We start from the raw sequence: 18,022 nt of genomic DNA, 5'->3' as shown, positions 1-18,022 counted from the left end.
ACAAGAATATAACTACTATAATACTGCCTCCCTATGTACAAGAATATAACTACTATAATACTGCCCTCTATGTACAAGATTATAACTACTATAATACTGCCCCCTATGTACAAGAATATAACTACTATAATACTGCCTCCTATGTACAAGAATATAACCACTATAATACTGTCCCTTATGTACAAGAATATAACTACTGTAATACTGCCCCCTATGTACAAGAATATAACTACTATAATACTGCCTCCCTATGTACAAGAATATAACTACTATAATACTGCCTCCTATGTACAGGAATATAACTACTATAATACTGCCCCCTATGTACAAGAATATAACTACTATAATACTGCCTCCTATGTACAAGAATATAACTACTATAATACTGCCCCCTATGTACAAGATTATAACTACTATAATACTGCCCCCTATGTACAAGAATATAACTACTATAATACTGCTCCTATGTACAAGAATATAACTACTATAATACTGCTCCTGTGTACAAGAATATAACTACTATAATACTGCCCCCTATCTACCAGAATATAACTACTATAATACTGCCCCCTATGTACCAGAATATAACTACTATAATACTGCCCCCTATGTACAAGAATATAACTACTATAATACTGCTCCTGTGTACAAGAATATAACTACTATAATACTGCCCCCTATGTACAAGAATATAACTACTATAATACTACCTCCTATGTACAAGAATATAACTACTATAATACTGCTCCTGTGTACAAGAATATAACTACTATAATACTGCCCTCTATGTACAAGAATATAACTACTATAATACTGCCCCCTATGTACAAGAATATAACTACTATAATACTGCTCCTGTGTACAAGAATATAACTACTATAATACTGCCCCCTATGTACAAGAATATAACTACTATAATACTGCCCCCTATGTATAACTATATAACTACTATAATACTGCCCCCTATGTACAAGAATATAACTACTATAATACTGCTCCTGTGTACAAGAATATAACTACTATAATACTGCCCCCTATGTACAAGAATATAACTACTATAATACTGCCCCCTATGTATAACAATATAACTACTATAATACTGCTCCCTATGTACAAGAATATAACTACTATAATACTGCCCCCTATGTACAAGAATATAACTACTATAATACTGCTCCTATGTACAAGAATATAACTACTATAATACTGCCCCTATGTACAACAATATAACTACTATAATACTGCCCCCTATGTACAAGAATATAACTACTATAATACTGCCCCCTATGTACAAGAATATAACTACTATAATACTGCTCCTATGTACAAGAATATAACTACTATAATACTGCCCCCTATGTACAAGAATATAACTACTATAATACTGCTCCTATGTACAAGAATATAACTACTATAATACTGCTCCCTATGTACAAGAATACAACTACTATAATACTGCCCTCTATGTACAAGTATATAACTACTATAATACTGCTCCTATGTACAAGAATATAACTAATATAATACTGCCCCCTATGTACAAGAATATAACTACTATAATACTGCTCCTATGTACAAGAATATAACTACTATAATACTGCCCCCTATGTACAAGAATATAACTAATATAATACTGCCTCCTATGTACAAGAATATAACTACTATAATACTGTCCCCTATGTACTAGAATATAACTACTATAATACTGCCTCCTATATACAAGAATATAACTACTATAATACTGCCCCCTATGTACAAGAATATAACTACTATAATACTGCTCCTATGTACAAGAATATAACTACTATAATACTGCCCCCTATGTACAAGAATATAACTACTATAATACTGCCCCCTATGTACAAGAATATAACTACTATAATACTGCCCCCTATGTACAAGAATATAACTACTATAATACTGCCCCCTATGTATAACAATATAACTACAATAATACTATAACACCAATCATCTCCGTATTTCTCCGCTCTGTTTGCTTTATACTTCAGTCAGGGTGTATTTGGTGGTCTCACTTCCCTTATATTCCGCTCCGGGGTATTGGCTGTGTTCTTGTAGTGGAATATGCAGGAATGTTTGTGATTGTATGATTGTTCGGCTGATAGGTGTCTGGAATGTTTTCGGTGGCCGCTCTCCATCCCACATGACAGCCTCCACAATTCCTTACATATTAGAGAAAGCGTCACATTCGGGATTTCTGCGGTTTCTTGTATCTGATCTGTTGAAGTTAATTTAGATTAAAGCGACTGATGTACAAAATGAAAACAAGCTGAGATGCTCCCAATTACTGAGGAGCGGGTCGCTGCCCTCCGTCTGGTGTGCGCGGTCCAGTAATAACACAGAGTAGAATTACATTGTGGAGCAGGAGAAATCATTCTTAGCGAGAAGGGGAAACTTTGAATACGTGGCGAAAGACATAATGTTGGGGGCAGAACATGGCCGGGCCATGACTCAAACCCCAAATGAATCCCTACACTTCCTCCCCATCCCACTACTGTCCAAACTGACCAGGAAGACAGAAAGCTGAAGTACTGACACCTCTGAATGTTGATGTTGGTGTTAACATTCACCATGGGCAACAATGGGGACCATCAGTTGATCTTCTATCAAACCAAGAACACCTCCCAGCAGCAGCACAAATGGCCGGACTGAGACTTCAGCTTATTGTCCACATGTTATTAGAAGCCAGGATTAAGACAATCGATACGGTGCGTAGAGATAGAAGAGTGTGACACAGCAACCTGAAGACTAGGAGAGAGATAGAGATAGAGAAAGGAAGGGAAAGAAGAATGAAGGAAGACAAGGAGAGGAAGGAAAGAAAGAGAGAAGGGAGGAAGGATGTGAAGACAAGGAGAGGAAAGAAGAAGGAAGGAAGATAAGGAGAGGAAGAAAGGGATGAAAGGCAAGGACAGGAAAGAAGAAGGATGGAAGGAAAGAAGGAAGGAAGGAAGGAAGGAAGGAAGGAAGGAAGGAAGGAAGGAAGGAAGGAGGGAAGGGGAGGAAGGAATATAAGGAGAGGAAGAAAGGGATGGAAGACAAGGGCAGGAAAGAAGAAGGATGGAAGGAAAGAAGGAAGGAAGGAAAGAAGGAAGGAAGGAAGGAAGGAAGGAAAGAAGGAAGGAAGGAAGGAAGGAAGGAGGGAAGGGGAGGAAGGAAGATAAGGAGAGGAAGAAAGGGATGGAAGACAAGGAGAGGAAGGAAGAGCGAAGGAAGGAAAGAAGGGAGGAAGGAAGGGAGGAAGGAAGGAAGGAAGGAAGGAAGGAAGGAAGGAAGGAAAGAAGGAAGGAGGGAAGGGGAGGAAGGAAGATAAGGAGAGGAAGAAAGGGATGGAAGACAAGGAGAGGAAGGAAGAGCGAAGGAAGGAAAGAAGGGAGGAAGGAAGGAAAGAAGTAAGGAAGGAAGGGGAGGAAGGAAGATAAGGAGAGGAAGAAAGGGATGGAAGACAAGGAGAGGAAGGAAGAACGAAGGAAGGAAAGAAGGGAGGAAGTAAGGACGGAAGGAAGAAAAGAAGGAAAGAAGGAATCAGGGAAGGAAGGATGGAAGACAATGGGTGACGGAAGGGAAGGAGATGGATGAGGGCAGAGAAGGAGATGGGGGCAAGGAAGGGAAGGAGAGGAAGGAATGAAAGAAATTTTGAGGCGGATAGATTTAGAACTTGATGTTCTTGCGCCCTGACGTATAATCTATATTAGAGCCGCTAGCACTGACATGTAATTCAGAGCTCTAATCTCTTCTCTGATGTTGTTACTTTTCTGTAGATAAACTTTGTCTGAGAAATAAAAGAAAACATAATCCGTGTATTTCTTTATTTCACCATGTTGGCAAAGGTTCTGACTTAACATTAGACAGTTCTCTCTAGTAGCGATCTGCGGAGCTTCCAGGAAGCATGAAGAGAATAATATGTGTAATCACAGGACTATATGTGCTGACCTACCATCCCCCCAGCACCGCTGCTGTTAGGTGGGCTCACATTAGCCTATCTCGAAGCGTGCAGGCTGCGATATATATGGGCATGGCATGCAGTCAGTACGCAATGACATTAACAATGCTCATGGCTATGTATTATTATATTGGCGTGTATGCTCATGTAATATGTGCCAAGATAGGATATGCTCTGATTTTTCCTGCGCAAGTATTTTGCACAAGTCATTTGAGTGGCAACATGGCCGCCTATGGCAAATTGTGAGAGCGCTTACCCGTGCATATGCTGTACTGACATATTCATGTGAGTTGAGCCTTACAGTGGGTAAAAAAAATGTAGACCCCCCTGTTATAGTGCCAGGTTTTTGGCATGTTCAAAAGTGCGACAACAGTGAATGATTTCAGATGATTTCCACCTTTTATCTGTCCAAATCCACTGAAACACAAACAGAAAAAAAACTGGGTCGGTGTCCATCAGCATGGCACATCTTGACTTGGCAATCTTTGCCCACTCTTCCCTGCAAAAGCTTTCCAAACTTGTCAGATTGCGAGGGCATCTCGTGTGTAGCGCCCTTTTCAGGTTACCCACAGGTCTGAGCTCTGGCTGAGCCATTCCAAAGCTTTGATCTTCTTCTGGGAAGTGATTCTTGGATTTGGTCTTATACTTTCTACAGCCCTAATTAGGTAAAACGAGAATAGTTTAACACCGTGTTAGCCAGTGGAGCAAAAAGTGACTGTGTGTATATATATATATATATATATATATATATGTCTTTGGATCCCTTCCATTAGCCTGAGGAAGGACCCAAAGTAGGTTCAAACGTTCACTATGACATCATGTCTTTTTGTTAGCCATTAGAAGGTCTTATATCTACAAGATACTTTGTTTCTCTTACTGAGAATAGTTACATTTTACTCCAATCCTGGCATGAGAATCTCACTTCCCATGTGAGTGTTTTATGATAAGAGTCAACTGTTATTCATAAATGTGTTTTCCTTGATTCCAGATCCAAACTTAAGGTGGGTTCAGACGAGCGTGTTTCTGTGCGTACTTAGGTGCGTACATATGTCCGCACCTAGGTACGAGCAAAAACACGTGTGAACACAGCTGCGTGCTTGTTGTCAATGGAGCCGCGACTGCTGCCGGCGGCTCCTTTGAAAACAATGCTCTGCCGGCTCACTGCATTCTTTTTCAGGGAAGGGCTTTACATATAAGCCCTTCCCTGAAAAAGAAACATTACTTCACCCCCGCTAATTAAAAGAATTCCCTGCTGCTACATCTGCCACATCTGTGGCAGATGCAGCAAAGGGATTCTTCAATTCTCTACCGCAGCTGTCACACATGTCAGCTGCGGTAGAGGATTCTGCTGCTGGCAATTGATTTCAGGGAAGGGCTTTGAATATAAGCCTTCCCTGAAAATCAAGCAAAAGTGGTTTAAAAAAACAAAAAAAAAATAGATACTCACCTCCTTTCAGCTGCCGGGGCTCAGCCGTGTCTTCTCCTGCTGTCCCCTGCACTGTGGTGCTGATCTATCAGCAGGCGGGGATTTTCCCCGCCTGCTGAAAGAGCTGAATATGATTGGCTGCGGTGCCCAGCCAATCACAGGCAGCTCTCGCCCATCATTCATTACATAAACACACTCGTGTGAACGCACCCTAAAGTTGTTTTTTAAGATGACTGGGTTGTCCTCAGAAGGACATGTTGGGAAAAAGTTTAGAACAGAGCTTTGATGGACTGTACCAAATCCAGTTAACGACTGCCACTTCAGTCTAATTGAAAAGAAAAGATAATTGGGTCCATGCCAACCGCTGTATGCGAGTCTCCATCCGAGAGAAAGAATCAAATACCTGCTGGACTATCATATCTATAAAGTTATGGTTACAGCACCCTGGGTTTGGGCTAGAATAACATGTTAGAGAATAACTGAGACAATATGTGTGTTAAGATCACGAAGTACTTTATGTAGGAAATGAAGGAACTGCTTTATGTTAACCCATGCTCCTGTAATATCCGTCTCTATGCTTCCTGTTCCTATACCTTCTTACCCCATTATGAAGAAGGTCAAGTCATGTTAAAAAATGTGTTTGTATGTACTCATGTTTATGTTCTAATGTAGGTATATATATATATATATATATATATATATATATATATCTGCCAAAAATGGTTCCAAATGGCTCGGTGACCCCTGGTTAGTTCTCATGAACCAAGGACCATCATGTCATCTCGTTTGTACAGAAAAAAAAGTGTTACTATAGACTGTATCCCTCCTGGACAGGATGTGCGGACCTCACTAATAATGTGGTGCCTCTGTCTCCAAATCACCCCCCAATGGGGATTATAATGGGCTACCTAATAAGATAGTATACAATATGTGAGATAACATGGTAGAACATCGGGCCAGAGCTATGTCCTGCCTTTTAGATGACTAGTTGTCTGGAGCCCTGGATCACACGGTAGTAGTCATGCTAGTTTGGTGTTACCACATAATGGTCCGTCATACATGGTGGGCTCTGGGTGCGCACTGTCCAGGGGGCTGCAGATAATGAATGGTACATCATGTGATTTAGCAGGAGCACTTAATGCTACCTTATAGACCGTAGACTTATTACTGCTGGCTGTACGAGGTACTTAGGATGCTGTTCTATAGAGCAGAGCTACAATTGGTGTTATGTGATCAGAGATGGAAGACATTGTGCGGTATTCGTTATTTAGTCCTGATAGTCTGATTGACTTCCCGGTTCGCGGTTCGGTGTATTCTTGGGTTTTTGCCTATTTTTTTGCATACTTTGTAGTATAGTGGTAAATTGTATATTCCTTGTTGTTGCCTTCAGTGCATGCCTGGTCTAGTAGTTACACAATAATTGGCCGGCGGTCCGTTATTACACAGACTTGTAGTTTTATAATTTGTTAAAAAAAATAAAAATATGGTTCTGTTGTTTAGGTGAAATCCAACTCAGATCCGACTAAATGGTTGCGTCAGGCCTCATCATCTATCCCAGCATGCGGCAGACACGACTCCTCTGTTCTCAGACCCAGGGTTAGAATAGAGGCCTTAGGTACGGGCTGGGCCACCCTACATGGGTGTAATCAGAGGACTATGGATGGTTCCTAGGAACCTCCATCTTCCTGGTTAGGCAACACATTGCCTAGTGGTTGGCTCAAGTTTTTGGGATGAGGGAAGAGGTCATGTCATTGACGGTATGGGGGAGGAGCTGGGTAGCATGATGAATCGGCCACAAAAGGGGGAACTGTCAGTGAAATGGATATGACCCCATGTTCTATCCTATGTGTAGCCATTCTGTAAGCCTGCAGCATCTTCTGGGTCTCTTGTCACTGTATTTATTTGTCCTCTTTCTGGAGGATTTATGGATATTAAGTGGTTTTTTAATAAACCTTCAGTGAATCACTAAGACTTTTGCTCCAGAAGAAGCTATATGGCCTCTAGACCGGCCGGTGGGTCAAACTGACCTGTTCCCAGCTGTTCACATATATTCATAAAGACTCTATGTAAACATCTTATTGCTTAGACGTTGGTCATGTACGGTCAGCTCCGCCCCTGCGGGCGTTCGGTTGGCATTTTAGATGTTAACTCCTTTATCTTGTATATATTATATATTGTTTATCTTCTTTGACCAATAGTAACAAATGAATTATAGTAGATTTGAATTATTGTAATTGAACATGTGACCCTATAAACGGGCCGCTTGTCACTCACATAAACAGATTACTTTGGATCACATCCCCTGCTGTGTGATTTGATGTTAGTCTCCTGAGCTCAGCTTACCTCTAAACAGTTTAATTTGGACCCCAAATTGCATATCGTATAGCAAATATTGGTTGCACTAACATTTCTGCTTTGGGTCTTCGTTGTGCTGAGAGGTGAAATTCCTCTTCATCTTCAGCTTTTTAGCTGAGGTCTGAAGGTTTTGTGCCAAAATGGACTGATATTTGGGACTGTCCATAATTCCCTCCCCCTTGACTAAAGCCCCAGTTCCAGCAGCAGAACAGCCCCCATATAATGCTGCCCCCACCATCCTCACTGTGGTCTGGGGGTCTTCTGGTGATGGCAGGGTTGGCTTTGTAACAAGCATCCCTTCTGGAATTCTGACCACCAAATTCCCCCTCAGTCTCATCAGACAGAACACGTTCTCCCACAGACTTTTGGCAGACTTGATGGAGATTTTGGCAAACAAAGCCGGGCTTGGATGTTATTCTATGTTAAAAAAAAGTCTTGAATCTTGCCCCCACCGCCCACCGCATCCACAGCCCAGACATATGAAGAACATGGGAGATGGTTGTCACATGACTACACAACCAGGACTGGCCAAAAACTCCTTTATTGTTGTTGTCGGCCTCTTGCCCACCTCTTGAAACAATCTTCTTCTGGTCTTTCCATCAGTCTTTGAGGGCCGTCCAGTTCTTGGTGATGTCACTGTTGCGCCATTAATCTCCTTCTTTCTGACGGTCTTCCCTCTGCCCCATAGTATATGTGATCTCTTGGAGATGTCTTGGTCTCCTTCTCCTGACTGACACCTTCCAACAATCAGACATCTTTGATGTTCTGTGAGATCTTTACAGAACAACTAAGAAAATCTCAGGAAAATCCTAGAAGAGCCGAACGTTATATGGGGAACCAGAATCCCTGCAGCGGAGTGCAGACTGCTGTCTATCAGGAGGTCACATGGGATATCCACAAATATAAGAGGGTGTGAACACTTATGCAACCACATTATTTTAGTTTTGTTATTTCTCCACCCTTGGAGATTTCAGTTGGTCTCTCATTGGCATCGTACGGTTATCGAGTCACATGGAAGGTAGAAAGAAATCTGAAATGATTCAATTTTGGCAATTTTTTTAACTTGACAAGAACCTGGCATTTTCCAGGGGTGTGAAGACTTCTTATATCCACTGTATGCTCTAATCTTCCAATACATTAAATCATCTCAGCGGTGATTTTACTCCTTCAGCCCTCCATATATTTATTAGGACTGTTGAGGTTTAGTGCAGACTGCGCTGCGTGCGGCGGAATCACTACTGCTGTCAAGAGAAAAGTGCTGCAAAACTGGGATGTGGCTGCTGGAGCTGCACTGATAAATGGGGCTAGAGCTCCACCATTGTGTTCTGTGATGCTGATTAATGATCAGATCGTCTGCTCAGATATTTCTTCACTTTTTTTATGGATTAGAAAGAACATTCGTTTTGCTTTGTTGGCTTCTCTGCTGCGGGGAATTGCAGAATGTCATCACTATAGAATAAGTAACACAAGAAGCTTCTTATTATGTATCCATTGTCAAGTATCTGATCCACAGGGGGAGAGTTAAAGGCGTCCTCCGCATTGGAGAAGTCCTACTCAGTAGAAGCATTTTTTGACAATAAGACAATTGAAGAGGGCGGCCATATTGGAAACACAGACTTCCTTCCTGTAATATGTGTATAGGCAGTGCAGCAGGAAGTCTGTGCTTTATGGAACCAGCAGGGAATATGACTTTATTAAAAGTGGAATGTCATAGATTATTATAGTAACCCTTCTTTCTATCCTACCTTATCTAGTCACAGCAGAACTAGCCTCAACTCCCCCCCCCCCAGCCTCTTAATAATAATGAGATGACTCTGCTAATCTGCCCCAGTTTATACAGCAAAGCTGACAAGTGAGCTACAGAACATGGATGCAGCAATAAATGACAACTTGTCACCAAAGTCAAATTGACCCCAGTACAGTGATCAGGCAATTGCCACAGATTCAGCTTCTGACACCTTTGACAAAACTGATGTTGCTGATTGGTGCTTCAGGGAGAATGTAGTATGATTCATTAAGAATGTAGTATGATTCATCACGTTGATTCATTAAGACACTTGAGAGAAACCATATTGAGTAAAAAAATTCCTATGCTTGTAGGGTGGCTGGGGGTCCACCATGCGGGTCACTGTTACTACTGGGGCCACTCTTCATGCTATATGAACTATAATCTGTCCAGCTTCCCTAGCAGTTGAAATAGACGGACAAGAAAAAACCTCCCACAAGTTGAGAAAAGCAGATGCAGCTTCAAAGAAGAACAGGGCTGTAATAAAAGCATAATATACACTGACGTCCCTAAAGTTATGTGACAGGAGCTGATATCATGTAAAACCCCTTTAGCCCAGTGAAATGCCTTGTGGTGGTAACATTGGTGCTCTGGTGGTCATCTGCTCCCATATCAAATTGCACTGACCTGAGGGATATACATGTGGGGTCTCCTGCACTAACCTGCGGGATATACGTGTGGGGTCTCCGGCACTGACCTGCGGGATATACGTGTGGGGTCTCCTGCGCTGACCTGAGGGATATACGTGTGGGGTCTCCTGTGCTGACCTGTGGATATACGCGTGGGGTCTCCTGCGCTGACCTGTGTATATACGTGTGGGGTCTCCTGCGCTGACCTGTGTATATACGTCTGGGGGTCTCCTGCGCTGACCTGCGGGATATACGTGTGGGGTCTCCTGCGCTGACCTGCGGGATATACGTGTGGGGTCTCCTGCACTGACCTGCGGGATATACGTGTGGGGTCTCCTGCGCTGACCTGCGGGATATACGTGTGGGGTCTCCTGTGCTGACCTGTGGATATACGCGTGGGGTCTCCTGCGCTGACCTGTGTATATACGTGTGGGGTCTCCTGCGCTGACCTGTGTATATACGTCTGGGGGTCTCCTGCGCTGACCTGCGGGATATACGTGTGGGGTCTCCTGCGCTGACCTGCGGGATATACATGTGGGGTCTCCTGCGCTGACCTGTGTATATACGTGTGGGGTCTCCTGCGCTGACCTGTGTATATACGTGTGGGGTCTCCTGCGCTGACCTGTGTATATACGTGTGGGGGTCTCCTGCGCTGACCTGTGGATGTACGTGTGGGGTCTCCTGCGCTGACCTGGGGGATATACGTGTGGGGTCTCCTTCACTGACCTGTGGATATACGTGTGGGGTCTCCTGCGCTGACCTGCGGGATATACGTGTGGGGTCTCCTGCGCTGACCTGAGTGATATACGTGTGGGGTCTCCTGCGCTGACCTGCGGGATATACATGTGGGGTCTCCTTCACTGACCTGTGGATATACGTGTGGGGTCTCCTGCGCTGACCTGGGGGATATACGTGTAGGGTCTCCTGCACTGACCTGCGGGATATACATGTGGGGTCTCCTGCACTCACCTGCGGGATATACGTGTGGGGTCTCCTGCGCTGACCTGCGGGATATACGTGTGGGGTCTCCTGCGCTGACCTGCGGGATATACGTCTGGGGTCTCCTGTGCTGACCTGCGGGATATACATGTGGGGTCTCCTTCAGTGACCTGTGGATATACGTGTGGGGTCTCCTGCGCTGACGTGGGGGATATACGTGTAGGGTCTCCTGCACTGACCTGCGGGATATACGTGTGGGATCTCCTGCGCTGACCTGTGGATATACGTGTGGGGTCTCCTGCGCTGACCTGAGGGATATACGTGTGGGGTCTCCTGCACTGACCTGTGTATATACGTGTGGGGTCTCCTGCACTGACCTGTGTATATACGTGTGGGGTCTCCTGCACTGACCTGTGTATATACGTGTGGGGTCTCCAGCGATGAATGCGGATGTGATTTCTGCAGGAGTCGCTTGTCTTTTCGCATGGACAATTCAAGTCATATGCCACCAGTCGCGATCACGAAGCACCTGTGGGCGCCCACTGTGGGTGGTAATGCCTTTTATCATCTTGTCCTGGCATACATGTGTCACTGTGTATTGAGAAATGCTAAATGCTGCACAACTTTGGACCTGGAAGGTCCTATCCGGGTAGCGCCCACTATCATGCCTCATCCGATAGTTCCCATCGCCTCGCCATGAGCACGTTGGCCAGTGTTCAACCAAACTCACAAGATCACAGCTCATGGCTTCTACGGGTGTTGGCGTTCCCAGGCCGCGCCCTGAGATAATGCCGCTTCATCATCATTTACATAGCGCTATCCCAGGACATTTGGCACATCAGTGCACCGCTAATAAATGCAATAACATGATGATAAGCCTGGCCGGGCATCATGACTGCTTATGATCACTGTGCCACAGATCATCTCCAGTGGGGGGGGGGATTCATTTTTTGCAAAGTTAAAATCCCCCTTCTCGTAGCATGGCGTTATAAATAAATTGCGCCCCGTGGCGAACACAATGGAGTCCTGACCCTTCTAGTCATTTTGTTCCCATATTTCGTTTCCTGTGTGTTTCTTGCTCACTAATTGAGCGATCCTTCAGCCGGCTCACTACTGTGCGCGGCGCGGCAGGAAGCTCCATCATACGAAGGTTTATAAACTCCTGACCTCGCGTGCAGAAGATCAACGGAACGGCGTGAACTTTACTACGGATGGAGGAAAAATACACTGAAAATAACTCTCCAGCATGTCAGGCTCCGCGGACGTAACGTAAGTGCCCTCTGCATCCAGCCGGGCAGATTAGCATCGGGTGTTATAATGCATCGACCAAGAGGGCCGGGCTGAAGAATGATACAGAACACACATACACTGAATGGCCACTTTATTAGAGACCCCCCATCTACTGTAATCATGCATTGAATTTCCTTTGGCTATCTGAACTACAGCAATTCATCATGGCGTCCATCTACAATATCAGGAAACTCAGAGGCTGTCAAAAAACTTTCCCCACATCACTAGTCCACCTTGGGGTTGCCACCAGCCCAGCTGAAAATGAAGTCACATGGTCGGTGCCCGTAGTTATTCTTTACTGGCCATGTTAATGTCAGCTGAGGACATCTCTGGCCGGGCAGCAACCCCACAGCATCAACAATTTCACTCTTGCCATACTTGCAGTCTCTACCGATACTGGTGTAATTAGGGCTATGACCCCTGACCTCTCCTGCCCCCTGGTGTCTGTGTAGTGTACAGAAGTTGATGTGTGGAAGCTTCTGGATGTTTCTGAATGGTCTATATTGTCTTGTGCCAATGTGTATTGTCAATGTGTTCCATGTGAGTGAATGTGATGTGCATTCCATAGCTGCAGCACTGAATGGGTTACAGTCTGGGTTATGTCTGGAAAAGTATCTCTTTGTGTGTCATGTGACCTTATATATATATGTGGGTGCAGGGTGCATGAGTGGGGGAGTTGTGATCAGAGTTGGTTGAACCTATTCACCTGTCCGTCCTGAGAGGAGCTGCTCTGCACAGACACCTTCAGTCTGTGTGTAGAGAATATGGAAGAGGCTGAAAGGATAGCGGACGAGTGTTGTGGACCTCTTCTTCTTCCTTGCATGGAGGAATAAGAAAGTAAGAAGCCCCAAGAAGTGTGAGTTCTCACTGTGCAGCATGGTGTGCATTCCTCTACTCCGTGAGTGTGTACCTGTAGAGAGTCGGTGAGTGTTGGTGAGACCGTGTCCGGGACCAGAGATCCACTGATACCTTGGCCTGTGTAAGTCCCTCTGTCCTCCCGTGTTTCCTCTCTGTTACCCCACGTGTTCTTCTGCACTAAGTGTATTGCCAGTGGATGTAAACTGTTCTGGACTGTATTGGATTTGCTCAAGTTGTGTTCTAGTAAACGTCTTTACCGACCGGTCCCGGTTCTGGCTTTAACCCTCAACTCTGTGCATGTGGACTCTTTATTCCATCGTCGTGAATTCACTGCCGAGGAAGGAACGATGGCATCACACGTGACACACGGACTAAGGTAAACCACAGCTTAGGTTACCCATTTAATCGCCTGCCCTCGGCCCCTTGGACTTGTCCCTGGTTACCCTCCAGGTGGGAGACGGCAGAGCGACCGTGACAAGGCCTACATCTATAGCCCGCTGTCTCCTAGGCTGGGGCCCGCTCCTCAGACGCTGCATCTGCATTCAGCTTGTCCTGTACACATGCAGTGCAAGAGGTTCAGAATGGGGAGGGTACAATACTACTGGGGATACAATTACCCTGGGGGCCATTGCTATTACTACTAAAGCCACTAATAGGGGGCATTATTACTACTGGGGGCACTACTGAGGAGCACTATCACTACTGAAGACCACTATGACCCCCCGGGGGGTGCTATTACTATTGGGGCCACTACTGGGGCCACTAGGGAGATCAATATTACTACTGGTGCCACTATTACTACTGTGGCCACTATTACTACTGGTGCCACTATTACTACTGGTGCCACTATTACTACTGTGGCCACTATTACTACTGGTGCCACTATTACTACTGTGGCCACTATTACTACTGGTGCCACTATTACTACTGTGGCCACTATTACTACTGGTGCCACTATTACTACTGTGGCCACTATTACTACTGTGGCCACTATTACTACTGGTGCCACTATTACTACTGGTGCCACTATTACTACTGTGGCCACTATTACTACTGTGGCCACTATTACTACTGGTGCCACTATTACTACTGTGGCCACTATTACTACTGGTGCCACTATTACTACTGGGAGCACAAGTACTATTGGGGCCAATTTGGGAGGCACTACTCACTGGGTCTTTGTGTTCTTTTGCCCGTTAGAGTCTCAACTTTCTGTTTGCCAGACAATGGTGCTGGAACTTGTCGTCTGCTGACATAGCCCATCCATGTAAGCAACGGGGTGTTGTGCATTTGGACACATTGGAGCTCCAGCGTTGTATTCGGCTGACTGCACAGCACCTGTTGGTCAGAATGATTCCTGACATCCTGTTTCCGTCCTCAGGATCCCGTTTCACTGGATGTTTCTCTCAATCGCGCCATTCTTGGTATACTCTCCACATAAGAACACACCCCCCCCGCGCGCGGTTGGCGGTGAGACCCCGGCTAGCCTAGCACCGATGACCGGCCTCGTTGGAAGTCGCTCCGATCGCTGTATCTTCCATCTAATATGGATTCACACTGAAACTGAACCGCGGAAAACTTGTCACCTGATTGTATGCCGCACTCCGGGGTCACGGGGGGAATTACCGTACAGGGGGCGCCAATTGTGAGAGGGTCGGGGGCTCTGATAAAGGGCCAGAACTTCCAATAAACAGGCGGGGTTTCTAATAGAAGGCTGGGGGCTTTATTAAAGTGCCATTTGGTGTAGGTTTTAAGGTCAAGGCACATTGCAAATATCTAAGACATGCTGTACTTGTGTTAATTATTCACCCACCATGGATGCTGCCGGCAGCCATCAGGTCCCAGCAACAACTCATCCTTCTGCAATGTATGCCCCATGTACAGAAGAAAGATAGCGGGACCCTCAGGCTGATCCCCTTCTACTTGCCATGAATGTGGAAAGGGGGAAACTAATCATGCCTCGCAACTGTGCCAGATATGGCAGGACAGTCTCATATTGTGGGTCTGTCCCACCGTCACAGGAGGCAGAAGACATGTCCTGCTCCCCTGTTTGTCCCCCCTTCGGGTACCTCGCTCCCAGTCATGTAATAACAGTCCATCTTCTCTCTTCATCCATCATACAGGACTCCACTGTTGCCCAAATCTGCCGAAACGTTCCTCTTTTAAACAGGAATATACAAAATTTCAAACAGTGATAAAGTAAGGAGGGCCCTCTGCAGGAAGCGTTTTGGGGCCACTTGCTCTTTAGCTGAGCGTTCTCATGGAAGTCTGTCCCTCCATCCATCTCTTGAGCGCCCCCCACTGTTGATGCCCCAACTTCTCTGATGAAATGTAATGGACCTTAGGTTTGGTATATGGGAATCATGAGCGCTGCCCCTTAATAGACAGTACTAAGCCCTAAGAGGGAATCTCCCGGTGAAGCGTGAGACCTGAATGACCCAAAGCTCAGCAGCCGCTCCTCCTGCTGCTGGAATTAGTATCTTTTAGTGATTTGTCCTTGAAGGGAAGTTACGCCTCAAGGATACAATGTAGCTGTTTATGCCATGTAGCCGGCGCAGGAGATGGACTGTTTACAAGTGAAACTTCCTTCTCTATTCACGGCAGCAAAAATATTCCAAGGACTGCACAAAAATAATTCCTTTAGATGGCCAGGGGGGTCACATACTTTTACGGTTGACGTCTGACTCTTTGAACTAATGGAATTGTGCAATTGAGATGCATTATGGGTAGTGTTGAGCAAAACAAAACACTTGAACCCTGTTTCAGGTTGAACTTTGCTAAAAAAAGAAGGAAAAATAATATTTTTCATTCTTCTGCTTCTTTTTCCTCCTTCATCTTCATTCGTCATCTTTTTCCTTCTTCTCATTCATTTTTCTTCTTTTTCCATCCTTTTCCTCTTTTCTTTTTCTTCATTAACTTTGCCTTAAAAACAGCCCAGTACCTAGATACATCCCTAGGTGACCAGATCGAGTTATGCAGGGCTTTAACCCCTTCAGGACACGGCCTATTTTGGTGTTAGGGATGATTTTTGGGGGCGTTTCATCAACTCTTTTCAAAAGCCATAACTTTTTTATTTTTCCATCGACGCGGCCGTATGAGGGCTTGTATTTTGCATGGCGAACTATAGTTTATATCGCTGCTATTTTTGGGTGCATATAATGTATTGTAAATAGAGATGAGCGAACGTACTCGTTTCGAGTAATTACTCGATTGAGCACCGCGATTTTCGAGTACTTCAGTACTCGGGTGAAAAGATTCGGGGGGCGCCGGGGGGCGGGGGAGGCGTGGTGGAGCGGGGGGTAGCAGCGGGGAACAGGGGGGAGCCCTCTCTCTCTCCCTCTCCCCTCCACTCCCCGCTGCAACCCCCCACTCACCCACAGCGCCCCCCGAATCTTTTCACCCGAGTACGGAAGTACTCGAAAATCGCGGCGCTCGGGTGAAAAAGGGGCGTGGCTGAGTACGCTCGCTCATCTCTAATTGTAAAATTCCTTTTTTTTTTTGATACAGGGAGAGAAAACGCATCAATTCTGGCATTGCTTTTTATTTTATTTTTTACTACGTCAATTATACAGCATAAATGACAGGATACATTTTTTCTGTGGGTCGCTACGATTACGACGATACCAAAAATATTATTTTTTTAGGTTTTTCCACTTTTTTTTAAGTATAATTATTTTTACATCGCTGCATTCAGTTAGTCCCATAACTTCTTTATTTTGGATGGACAGAGCTCTGCAGGGTTTGTTTTTTGCGTATGAGCTGTAGTTTTTATTTTGCGCTATATATGGCATTTTTGATCAATTTTATTGCACTTTTTGGGAGGTAAAACGAAAAAAATAATAATTTTGCCATTTTTTTTACGTTTTTTGCTTCTCAGGAATAAACATATGCTCAAATTATAGTACAGGTCATTACGGACACAATGACACCAAATATGAGGGATTTTTCTTACATTTTCAATTTCTTTTTATGCAAATGGAGAAAAATGAACAAAAATACATTTTTTTGTAATTTTTTACACTATTTTTTTGTTTCCTTACACTCTTTCTGCCCCTTAAGCGAACCTGAACCATAACAGCTATGATCGCTATGATAAAGCATTGCAGGACTTCTGTCCTGCAATGCCTTATTGCTTGTAATAGCGATCATAGGCACTGCAAAGCAGGATGCCAGTAGCTGGAGTCCTTTTCCTATGGCAGCCCATCATCCCTCCGCGATTACATTGCGGTGGTCCGATGACATCACAGAAGGAGTGCCCTACCTCTGTAAACCCTTTACATGCTGCGATATACATAAACCGTGGCATGTAGGGAGTTAATAGCGGAGGTCGCTTTCCTCGTGTACCCCTGCTATTGCAGAGTAAGGCAGGTATTGGTAACAGCCGTCTCCCACTGCCGGATGGCGCAGGCTCACATCTTATCCCTCGCCATCCACAGGACATAAGGTTAGGTCCTGTCATGTTAAGTATCATACTGCCATGACATAACCTTATGTTCTGTGGCATTAAGGGGTTAATGGCCCTAAGGCTTAAACAGATGGGCATGATTTAGCCGCGTTCTGTGGCTGTGATAGTCATGGCCACATAGCCGGATGAAACAAAACCATTAATTTCAATGGTTTCGTTCTACTACTAGTGATGTTCTCGCCCGTTTATAGTACAGGCAAGAAAAGACGGGACTTGTCCTATTTTTCTCGCACAGCGTTAATGCCACGTGCGGGGATGATAGGGCCGGACCCGTCTCCCCAGTGTTTTTTTCATACTCACCCGGAATAGCGTGCAG

This window comes from Eleutherodactylus coqui, chromosome 4 (assembly GCF_035609145.1).
Source record: "Eleutherodactylus coqui strain aEleCoq1 chromosome 4, aEleCoq1.hap1, whole genome shotgun sequence".
Lineage (NCBI taxonomy): Eukaryota > Metazoa > Chordata > Amphibia > Anura > Eleutherodactylidae > Eleutherodactylus > Eleutherodactylus coqui.
Note: the sequence above shows the minus strand (reverse complement) of the source record.